Source organism: Magnolia sinica, chromosome 7 (assembly GCF_029962835.1).
Source record: "Magnolia sinica isolate HGM2019 chromosome 7, MsV1, whole genome shotgun sequence".
In the NCBI taxonomy this organism is placed as follows: domain Eukaryota; kingdom Viridiplantae; phylum Streptophyta; class Magnoliopsida; order Magnoliales; family Magnoliaceae; genus Magnolia; species Magnolia sinica.
In genome coordinates this window covers 127,979-140,699 of record NC_080579.1, presented here as the reverse complement: position 1 = coordinate 140,699, position 12,721 = coordinate 127,979, and the positions used below count along the sequence as shown (strand labels likewise).

At 38.8% G+C, this 12,721-nt stretch overlaps 1 long non-coding RNA gene across 1 annotated transcript; it reads right to left on the bottom strand.

The window, feature by feature from the left end:
- Window positions 1-7,044: 7,044 nt before the first annotated feature.
- LOC131250732 (uncharacterized) lies at window positions 7,045-8,315 on the bottom strand. Its single transcript, XR_009173425.1, has 3 exons — window positions 8,100-8,315; window positions 7,271-7,393; window positions 7,045-7,172 (listed from the first exon to the last, which is right to left on the bottom strand). It is a non-coding gene; the product is annotated as an uncharacterized LOC131250732 (long non-coding RNA).
- Window positions 8,316-12,721: the final 4,406 nt, after the last annotated feature.

Below are 12,721 nucleotides of genomic sequence, written 5' to 3'. Positions count from 1 at the left end.
CTGAAGCACCTATATGTGCCTTTGCTTTTCATGTGATTTTTGTTTTGCCAATCACAATTTTTTTCACTTAAAAGTGGAACAAGTTCCATGAGGTCTTGTGTATGATATCCGGGAACCTGGACTTGCTTCCAATACCTAGTTCTAAATTGTATCACTCGGAGCTCGATGTATTGAGTCCTGAATTTTGCAGGTTTTTTTAGTATTACTCTAGTCTTTCTGTGCTTCGTGACATGGAGACATTTTCTGGCTGTAGAGAGAGAGAGAGAGAGAGAGAGAGAGAGAGAGAGAGAGAGAGACCCTGCTTCGTAACATGGAAACATTTTCTGGCCGTAAATAAATAAATAAAACCCAATGACATGCAAAAAAATATCTACCATGTATACGCATATCCACTCATGGCTTATATTAGATATTACACATCAATGCCTGGTTCTGAATCACTGGTGCTTTCATTGGGGCATGCATTCTGTACAGGTGGGGCCCATCACACATGGATCTAAAATCTCCTCCTATTGAACAATCTGGGGCATCTAACCAGTGCCATTTCATTTGGACCACTGGCTATATTTCCTCATTGAACTGTCCAATGTGCAGCAAATGGAAGAACTCTGGGCAGCATTGCCAGCCATGGTGCCACAGATGAGTTGTCTAGGTCCCCAAAATCCCGGCCTCATTTATAGATGTTTGTTAGGGAAGCCCTGTTGCTCGTGAGTAGACAGCAGCTGAGGTATGGGGGAGCACCAGGCGATTAGACCCACCCTCGAGCTTTCCAGTCTGTCTTGTGATCACCTTTCCATTTAGTATGTTTATCTTTCTGCCCTTGTGCCAGCTGCACCATCTCAAGGCCCCCACCCCCCTTGAAAATCAGTGTGTAGCAGTGGAACATGTCTCCTTACAAGTTACCTTACACATGGTTCAGTTGGGACTGGATACAGACAGTTCATCTGCCGGCCTAACCCTAATGGTCGGCAGCAGGATTCACGATGGACGGTCCAAATGAGATAAATGGCATTTGTGCTGGGGAAAATGCCAGGCCAGAAAAAATGCCATGACACACCATATGGCAGGTATGGATCCTCATTGATTGGTAGTCAAAGCTGAAATTAACCACTCTAAAAACCCACATGGTCATTATTTAAAGATTCAGGTTCCTTGAGATTGACCAACCATTTGATTCATATGCATCCAAATAAACAAGGCTTGTAAGTTGTCTAGCTCCCCAAATATTGTAAACAAGGTGGCGACAACCGATGAGTTGATTAGGTTAATTAAATCCGAATTTAGCTCCTCAGACCCTGACCCATGTCCTCTGATTCTTCTACATTGAAGTCTTTGCTAAGCAACCATCGCTTCCAAATACAGCTCTCCTCCCATTGGTGGCATCCAACAGCTCCTCATTGTGCATATTAAAATGACTTGCCCCCTAAAGAAAATGAAATATTAATAAGACATGGAAGCTGAAGACTCTAGCACCCTGGAATCCTACTATTATATTATTTCATCGTTCTAAGATACCATTTTAGATTTATTGAATTTGGTATAATAACATTTTTGGACTTTTAAACTTGGTTTCCTACCTTTTCTCTTTTTCTTTTGTTGGTAAGCATTTGGCAGGACCCATACTGGTTGTTGTAGAGATAAAATGAAATTACAGCACTGATCAAAAGTCAAATCAATTATGATAGGTATGGTTAGCATACATCTACTTCTGATACAGATAATTCAAAACTTGAATTTATGAAATAATTTAAAAATAAATAACTTAGAAAATGAAGTAATATTGAATAATCGAATAATGAACAAAGTAACAAAAATATAAAGTAAATAAAATAAACAAAAAATATATAAATTTGGAAGAGCTTAGGCATATTATTAAAACGTTAAAGATAGATAAGCCTCCACTATGGATTTGGAATGATCACCCAATGTATTGGGTCACAACTTTTTGCCTCTAGGATATATCAGTTCTCAAGAAGAATGATTATAAATTAGGTGCACTTCAGATACTTGGATGCATGGTGGTGCAGTTAGGTGCACATGGTAAATAAGTGTAACATAAACTTTTTCCATAATTCAGTCCTAAATGGGAACGATTTAATATAAGGGCTATTGATCATTTCTCCTTTTCCAATACGGGACAAGAGAATTACTTTAAAAGCTAAATATAAAGTCATGAAAAGACAAATGCACTAAAAGACAAAATTACTTTCATTGTTTCTTTTCTTATTTATTAATAATAATAAAAAAAAAAAAAAATTTAAATAACAATTCCTGCACCCTCTCTTAATCATTAGTGGCTTCCCTCTCATGCTGCATTTGGATGCCCAAGTGAATTGAATCCTGAACAACCACAATTGAATTTGACAGTTTATCCAAATACTCCTAATGTGTGTACCAAATCAAGTAATCTTCTAATAGATGTGGTCAAAATCTAGCCTCTAAAACTCTAGAGAAATTCAATGTCCACCACAATGTCTCCATTTATTTAGAGCAGATGTCTCAACTTGCACTTCTTTTTTTCTTTTTTCAATTTCAAAAAGTACCTTAGAAAAGCTTAGAAAGAACAAACAGATCATGCACCTAATGACTATATTAGCAATGTAATTTCAGTAAAATAATACCCGAGTCGCAAAGGCTCCTTTTGTCACTATCCTAATGCACAGTTGCAAGATTCCCCCAAGCATCCCGGCAAGATGACCATTGATTAGGTTATTTTATAAGTATATAGGGACAATACCAGTAGGTTTCCAATGGGCCAAACATTAGCTGAATTCCTGTAACCCCTTTTAAAAAATTATATAAATGTCAAGTGATTGAATCTATACATGTCACGCCTCAAATCCAGAAATCGGATTCACTGGAATTCCGATCGCCGAATCCGGTGCCGACAGCCTTCGTAGTACCCCATTCTCGGCTCCTAGCGTTCATACGCCAAATTCCGATCCTGAGATCCTACAAGGAGGATTTTTCAATGTACATTTAAATCATAATAAGCATAGCCACAAGTATACCCAAATCATAAAGGCAATATTATCATCACATGGCTACTAATATAAACATTTGAGTACAATGCTGAAAGAGAAAATTTATATGCCAAAAATCAAAGTTCTAGAAGACTGCTGCATGTTCCATGCTCAACGTTGCTGCAACCTAACGCCACCTGCACGCATCTATCGTGCATAAGCTTATAGAAAGCTTAGTGGGTGGTGAAAGTGTGTACACAAGGTAAGTGCCAAGTATTCAATACAATGCTATCATCATACAATACCGGAATAAGAAGAAATACTGACAAGATCATGATTTATCAGAGTAAGCAGAAATACTGATAAGATCACAAATCATAAGATAACAGAGTAAGTGGAAATACTGACAAGTTCATAAGTCATACAATATTAGAATACACAATACGAATCAACTATACAAATGAGGAGTCATAAAGCACCAAATATCAGATGCAAAGAATGCAATGCAATATACATTCCTGATGAGTAACACAAATAGCGTCAGCCGTACCTAGACCATATAAATGCAGAAACACAAGGACCCAAATTGTCATATGCCATAGATATAATGCAATATGCGGTGCGAATGGAGTGGTCATGCTAGAGTGTGAAGTCGGGATGGTAGTACGTAGTATCGCAGGCTATGGGGCCTATCACAAGGGACTTCTATTCAAACTAGTCTCATACCTAATTTGGATAGTCAGTCTCAACGTGGTTAACTCCTGATCTTAGGTTAGTTGCGCGCCCCAACTGAAATCCTGGCCATTACGAATGTACACGTAACAAATAGTCGCGCACCACCAGCCCAAGTGGATAGTGAATGAATGAATGAATGAGCATGCGACTCCTGCTCAATAAGTCCATGTATCAGTACAGTTCATCTCTGTAATCATCACCGGGGTTTAGTACACTCCAAATGACACTGCCGCTCTCCCAGCTACACAGTCCAAGTGAGCGTAAGAAACCTCACTATCCACCTGGCCAATACTCTGTCAATACCTATCCGGCACGTCGATAGTGGACCCATTCACGAGCTGGTTAAACTCAGCCTAGTATTGCCCCCTACCCTCGGGTGGGTAAGGCCATACCCCCTCCCAACCGACCACGATACAGTGGGAGACGCGGCCTCCTGGTATTCGGCACTCAGGCGCTCATGTATCCACTCAGTCTCGACGTTAGGGCGTCTCCTGGCTCGGAGGTTTAGAAAATTTCACCCAGGGATATCTATGGGGCCCGTATGCTAGAACAAAATATTTTCGGTGTCTCATCTGGCCATCCACGATATGCCTGTGGAGGCTATAGCCCTGATATTGCTAGGGCGTATAGTAATCACAATGCAAGATGTATGAGTCATACAATCTAGTCATGCATCAACCCTGCGTATACCGTGTGCTCATGTGAGATAACCTCCGCCTATCAGGGAGTCTCATAACAACATGCTCAATAACATATGCAATGATCAACCACATCTCATAACAAACATGCAGATAATGCGTATGTGCATGTATCATGATGCTATGCTGTCACATACTCATAATCGGTATCAACCACCGACATCGACAATCGACCTCGACAATGTGGACATTTAACCAACATTGCCCCCCAAGGAATGACCCTCCTGGATTCTAATATATAGTGGACCCATGACCTCACACAAAGGCCAAATATACAATACCATGGACCTCACTCAAGAGTTTAATATACGTCACGATGGGTCTCTCACATGGGCCTAACATACATCACAATAGGCTCCATCGCCTGGCCCTAAAATGCATCACAATGGGCCTCATCATATAGGCCTCATATACATCACATTGGGCCTTAAACACTGGCAAAATACACATCATAACAGGCCTCAAATACGAGCCGCATATACATCAAATTGGGCCTCAAACATGGGCAAAATATACATCACAATCGAAATCCACAATCGGTCACGATGATTGGTCTCGATCGATAATCGGCCAATTGGCCACGACAATCATAATCAGCAATCGGCTTCAATCGATAATCGGTCAATTGGCCATGACAATCATAATCGTTAATCGGACATGATAATCGGCCTCGATCGATAGTCGGTCAATCGGCCATGACAATTATAGTCGATAATCGGCCTCGATCGATAATCGGTCAATCGGCCATGATAATCGGCCTCAATCGATAATCGGTCAATCGACCACAACAATCATAATCGGTAATCGGTCTCGATCGATAATCGGTTAATCGACCACAACAATCATAATCGGTAATCGGCCTCGATTGATAATCGGTTAATCGACCACAACAATCATAATCGGTAATCGGCCACGATAATCGGCCTCGATCGATAATCGGTCAATCGACCACAACAATCATAATCAGTAATCAGCCACGATAATCGGCCTCAATCGATAATCGGTCAATCGACCACAACAATCATAATCGGTAATCGGCCACGATAATCGGCCTCGATCGATAATCGGAATCGGCCATGACAATCATAATCGGTAATCAGCCTCGATCGATAATCGGTCAATCGACCACAACAATCATAATCGGTAATCGGCTACAATAATCGGCCTCTACGCAAGGTAGGATCCATACATAAACAACCGATCAACCAAAATATAAAGATCGGTCCTCGGCCGTGGTTATATCAAATCTGATAGCGCGAAACGCTATCTAAAAATAAAAAAATAATAATAATCCAAGATGGAAGAAAATGAACTAAAACTATAACACACTTGCCACAATTGAACATGTGGCTGAAATGTCACCAATAGTTAGATGGATTTGCCTGTGAAGATGCCCTGGCCAATAAATAGTTAGACGGTCAGCGTCTTTTACCAGCGGTTGTGTTGGGTGCTGCTTCATCACTTTTACCAGTGCTTTTCTGAGCCCCGAGAAATTCCTGAAAAGCGCTGGCAAAGGTTTGCCGAAGCACCGGTATATGTGTGGGCCACTGTTTATATTTGATTAAAATTAATTTAATCTTATTTTTACATATTTAAAACTTAAAAGATTATTATGGTACATCCTATGGGCCTGAAAAGTTGCCACACTCGAACCAGCATCGTCACAATTGTCAACTCCTGAAACTGCACCTGCAAAAAATATGTTAGCTTTGCATGTCCTTTGTGTCGAGTCCATTGTCAAAACTAACGATGGAAGGCAGTTGCTGTCGAGTCCATTGTCAAAACTAACGATGGAAGGCAGTTGCTGGCCATGCAGCCTTTTGTCTACTCATTAATTGCAGAAGTCAAGCATAGCAATGCCTCATGACCCATAATGGTTGTAAAATGGGCCTGTAATGACGATTTGTGGGTTCCTCAAAGGAAAGATCCATCAAACCTGAGCTCAGCCATAGCCCATTTATTAGCCAGCCCTAAAAATGAATATTAAAATAATATTTACAATAATAAGTTAAATGGTTCCAAATACAAAAAAAAAAACGAAGAGAGAAATCCATCGATCCAGCTCCCATTCATCCCTGCCTAAAACTTGCGAAACAAAATAGCAAAAAGAAATTAATTACATCCCAGATAACCAATATGTGTGTGTGTGTGTGTGTGTGTGTGCGCTTGCGCGCGCAATTGAGATCAAGAACTATGCTGGTTACATTCGTGTGTGTGCAATTGAGATCAAGAACTACGCTGGTTACATTCAAGAAGTGGGTATAGAATGTGAAGCAAAGCAGCAACAAATTTCGGTGTGCGAGCAGGGTAGAGTCTCTTTCAAAATGCAAGAGAGTATAAATAGGTAGGTAGGCAGATAGAGAGCGAGAGTCCGAAGCAGGGGTTCAAAGTGGGAGCAACACCTATTTAGAAGGATCCTGCAACTCAGTCTAACATGTCAAATGATCCCCAATACATGCCAAACGTGGCACTACATCCACAACAATTTGCTTGCCAACAGTGAGAGAGACAATTTAAATTATTGAGCTAGAGAACTTGACTAACAGTCAAGAAACATAAATGCGAGTCCTATGACACAGCTGACTGATCCCCAACTTGCTCAGTCAACTCTTCTATCCAACCTATGTCTGGAAATATGGAGGAAAGGATTAGAAATAGTAAGATTCTTATTTCTCAAGGCAATCATGCCTGCAGAGGCCCAGGAAAGTGCGTCTTTGAGACTTAATGCTATATCATCGTCGATGCTGAGCTTTGTCTTCAAATCATTTGGTAGTGCCTGCGCGGATAATCTATTGTATGAAGTTCAATTTACGATAGCAAATTGAAGCGGGAAACTAAATATTTAGCATAAGATGCTTTCAAAAGACAACCTACCATAACATCATTTACAAGCTTCTCAAGCTGAATCTGTTCAATATAAGTACGGGGAACATAAGAGCCCTCCAGACCCAATTCCTCTGCAATGAATTTTACAACTAGACGGTCTCTTCCTTAAACCTTTCACCAAATCAGCAATTTTTAAATTATAGAACTTTGTAAAGACAATGTCATTAGATCTGGCAATAAAATTTACAGTACTAAATAGCTATACAATGTCAAGATACAAACATATACTGCAACTGTACAGAAGATTTATTTTCATGAAAAAGAAGCATGGTAAAAAGACCCAGTATCGATTTTGTTGAAAGTCTAACAAGTGGCTTATGGATTTCAGATGCCTAGTAAAACCACTTGGTGCTGATTCTGTTGGAAGAATAACAACTGGGTTGTGAATCCTGATGCCTAAATTCAGTTTTGCCTTTTATGTAACTAGTAACAGCAGGCACTAATTGCTGCATTTCAGTTTTGGCTTTTGATTTTCTTTATCACCTTGATGAAAAAGTGTAGCAATCAGGTAACTTTGATACTGAGATCAATCCCACTGCCCTTTTAAAAACTTGCTCAGCCATGTAGCCCACAGATAGAATAGTCAGGATTGTTCTCTATCCATGAGATTTTTGGGGCATAGTCTATACAAACTTAACAAACCAATGGCCTGGATTACCGAATCACGGGCCCCACTTGTTAGAAGTGAAAAACCAAGTAGCCCCAGCAAACTCATGGGAGGAGGGTCCTATACAGAATCCAAACAGGATAAAACTTAGTGAAAGGAAGATACAGTTTGTACACATGAAAATTGAAAAAGCACCCATCTGTTACATACCTTATTCACCAATTCAGAAAAAAAGAAAGAAGCCCCTCATCTAATTAAATGATTCTCCATCTGGGAGAACTAAGGGGCTTTTCATTCATATAAGAAGTTTAGACGATGTGGCAGCCAAAGCGGACTGTTCCAGGCGGTAGGCCATCAAAAGGTGCTTGGATGAGATCACTCCTCATCAAATTGAGAAACTCTTCTTTCCCACAATCAATCCCCACACAAACAGCTTAAATCCACATGAAAACAGCTACCATAGGCACATTTTTACTAATGTACCAAAGCAACAGAGGCATGCAGAATGAGAACTCATACCTGATCACTTACAAGGTACTTAAGTTCTTTCACTTACAAGGTACTTTAGTTCTTTATGTTCCTAATAAATGCCAATGATGGGGTCCCCCGTTTGTTATGTTGCTAATTTGCCTATATGATCATCAGTTAGTCAATTAAATGACAATAATAAAAGATAAATGTAGTTAAATTGGAAATGACTAAGCAATGTGAATACACAGATCGGTTAGGGTTATACATGGTTATAAACAATACAAAGCTATATATCTTTAAAAGAGAGAGAAAAAAAAAAACAGAGCTACAATGAACAAGAGCCTGTGACATCCAGCCCCTTGAATAGGTTGGCCCAACCATGAGGATCGCCTAATTCACTAGGAAAAATCATATATAAGCCAGTAAAGTAAGGACAAGTACATATCATATAACACCAAATTCTACCGAGTTCGTAACAATCAGCAATATCATTGACTCATTTACTTTACAGTGGACATGAATAACTTTCAAACTTGTCATGGATCCTAAAAATATCACCCATTGCTAGTCCCATTACCATTTAATACCATGTTTGTAGTTCATAGAGTGGATAATAGGTGGTGATCATTGATGATATCAGATAACTGAACCGTCAAGTCTGTTTAACAAAGAGGAGAAAGCATTTGAACATTCCATTGCTTACCATCTGAAAGGAGTACTGGCTCCACACCAGATTGCATTTTTTCATAACATGCATTGTCAGTCATTCTATGACCATCACATATTTCACTTCATTCCACATTAATAATTGGTTATATATGTGCAGTTTTCACCACCCATAACAATAAAAAAGCATCCAAGACAGTTAAAGTGTGGTAAGTTTGATGTGGGTAAAATCCTCTGACAGGTTATTTTCATTTATGTTGATAAAAATAGTCATGGAATTGGTGAAAATGGAAGCAAGAAATACTGTCTACAGAAACTGTTTGCAAAATGAGCACCACAATCACATAGGATGAAATAGCTACAATGTTTGGCACATCAGTGATGTGATGTAAAACATTGCATAGATCATCCCCAAAAAAAAAATTCTAAAATTTGATTTTCTCCAATTGATTATGAGTTGTGACATATCCTTCCGTCTAATCATTTGCCAAGAATAAAATAAGAGAGCTAAAGAAAAAAAAAAACTCAAAAGTGAGTTTAGAAGGAATTATGTATAAAAATGCAAAAACCCTTGGTTTTTTTTTTTTTTGGACTGCTAACAATTCCAAAAACAGATGCATCGAATCAGCAAAATAATTTCACAAAAAATATAAATCTGAATTTTTCATATGATCTAAAATCTGCCCAATCTGTTCACCTCCTCATATTCACATTCCACAGGGAGCACTGCAGCACTGCAACTTAACAGTGGGCTGCATATTGGATGGCATATAAAACACAATGAAATAATCTAAATAAATCCAAGACATAACAACCACCAAACTAAGATAGAAGCAACAGAAAAAATTATAGAAACGAAAAAAAAAATCACTTCATTTCAAACAGATCCAAAAAAAAAAAAAAAAAAAAAAAAAACTCAGCAAAACAACAAGAAGGTTAACTTCATTAACAATCATATTAAAGTCAATTAAAATAAAACCTCACTACCAGTTAAGAAACTCATTATGTCCAAGACATAACAACCACCAAACTAAGGTAAAGATAGGCATGCCTCAGGTAATGGCTATTGATGAAAATTTCTCTGCACCATTTGCTCAAGCATTTCCCAATTCTCTTTTTACTGTTAGCCATCTTGCTAGTCTCCAAGCACTCTACAGATGCCCGATATACATTAACCAATGTGATGTGGTCTCCCTCTAGGTTGGAAAAAATGCTTCCTCCCAGCTCTTGCTTGATCTCAAGGGAAAGTGGTTATCACCAATTAAAAACTATCTAGTTGTAGTAAACTCAAAAGCTATAACAGCTTCAGAAAATGGAAGAAAAGGACACGACTCACCCTGACGCCCTTCTCCCTCCTCCTTTACCCAGGCTTGGTACCGGCAATGCAAGAAGTTGCAATGGTGGAGTTAAAAAATGGCTTATGCTCCATTTGGTTTGAGAAAAAAATATATTCATAAAGATTGATGTGATGACCAAATGGAGCCTAAGACTACACTGCAAATATGAAGCAAGAGAGACAAATTTACTAAAAGGTATGACAGGAACTCTTACACTACAAATATGATGACCAAGTGACCACCCGTAGAAAGAAAAGAAACGGAATGATTTTACAAAGTGTGTTGGTGCCAAAAGGATGGAGAACATATATAAATACTCACCAATCACATTCCATTCCACAACCTGTCTTCAGCAAAACCACTGAAGCAATATAATCAGGGGCACCGACAGTAGAGTATGCCTGAACATTTCAAACAATGACAATTATAGGTGAAATTTTCCAGAAGAAATCCTATTGAAGCTCCTTATGGACAATTCAAATTGAATTACCATTAAAAGTCAAGTAATAGCCCAATTGTGATTTCCTTCCTTGGCATTCATATTTACGGTTCCTCTGCTCTGAATGGCAATTATGTTACTTCCAAGTTGGACTCAAAAGCAACACGCTGTAATTTCAATGCAACTTCATCGTTATGAATGACCTAGAAGCACCCATTAACTTTTTTATTAAACTGAATGTTCTGTTTTTTTTTTTTTTTGAAATGCATGGATGTTCACTACTTAATTCACTCCAACATTGACCAATGAGAATCCATGTTTTTCTTTCCTGTTATAGATGGTCCCAGCAGCAATCTATGAGAAAGCAAATGAAATGTAAAATTACAACACCCTAGTAATGCAACTTATCAAAATAGATATAGTATGCACGAACTATTAGTGGTATGTAACACCCTTCGGCCATAGCAGCATCTATTTGAAATGCAAAATTTAATTTAAAATGTACTAAGCATGATTCACTTAACATATGATATCCGAAGTAGTATATTTCAATAAAACCCATATGATATCCGTATGGGTTTTATCTACACCGTCTGGTAAAGGACCTCACCATAACGAAACAACAGGGATTGAACGGGTACCATTGTAAATGGTTGAGGCCCACTGTTGCAACTCATGTGGGGGGCTCCACCATGATGTCATTTGCTATCCAACCTGTACATGAGGTCATGCACTGACTTGGTGAATAAGGAATACACATATGAATTTGGATCGTTGTAAAAAGAAACCTGATTGTTTGAATTATTTATAGAACAGAAGATGGTCCTACAAAATTAACGATGTGGATCACTGATAACCAACCTCAAATATTATGAATAGATGGATCAACTTAACATATCCATTGGGATGGGTAATGGAAAGAGGTTTCAATCATATGATGAGTTTACATCACTACCATCAACACGAATCATATGTCATTTGGATCGCTGAATGGGCCGAATCATATACGAAGTTCAAATCCGTTGAAATGGCCCAAGCACGTCAAAGGTTTGGATCATTTGTATAGTTGAAGAGGGTCTTACATAATTTAGGACATGGATCAACTTAACATATCCATTAACATGGATCATGAAAAGCAGCTTCAATCATATGATGAGTTTAGATCTTGTAAAACAACTTTAATTGTATGATGTGTCACGCCCCAAACTCGGGAATCGGGCTCATAAAATTTTCAACCACTGAATCTGGAGTTTACATCACTACCATCAATACGAATCATATGACACATTTGGATCGCTGAATGGGCGGAATCATATACGAAGTTCAAATCCGTTGAAATGGCCCAAGCACGTCAAAGGTTTGGATCATTTCTATAGCTGAAGAGCGTCTTACATAATTTAGGACATGGATCAACTTAACATATCCATTAACATGGATCATGAAAAGCAGCTTTAATCATATGATGAGTTTAGATCTTGTAAAACAGCTTTAATCGTATGATGTGTCACGCCCCAAACTCGGGAACCGGGCTCATAAAATTTTCGGCCACCAAATGTGGTGCTGACAGCCTCCGTAGTACCCCATTCTCGGCTCTCGGCTCTCAGCTCACATGCGCCAGGTTCTAATCCTGGGATCCTACAAGGAGGATTTTCGGGGTGATTTTTTTTTGTAAAGGAGCATAATCATAAGTGTACCCAAGTCACCAAAACATCATCACATATCCACTAATATAATATTTGAATACAATGCTGAAAGGGAAATACATCATATAACAAAATTCTAAAAGATCGGGCACATGCTCCTGCCTCAATGCTGCTGCGGTGTAGCATAACCTGCACGTAACGAACATGCATAAGCTTACTACGAAGCTTAGAGAGTGTGTGCGTGTGTGCGCAATACATGTGCCAAGCATACAAATG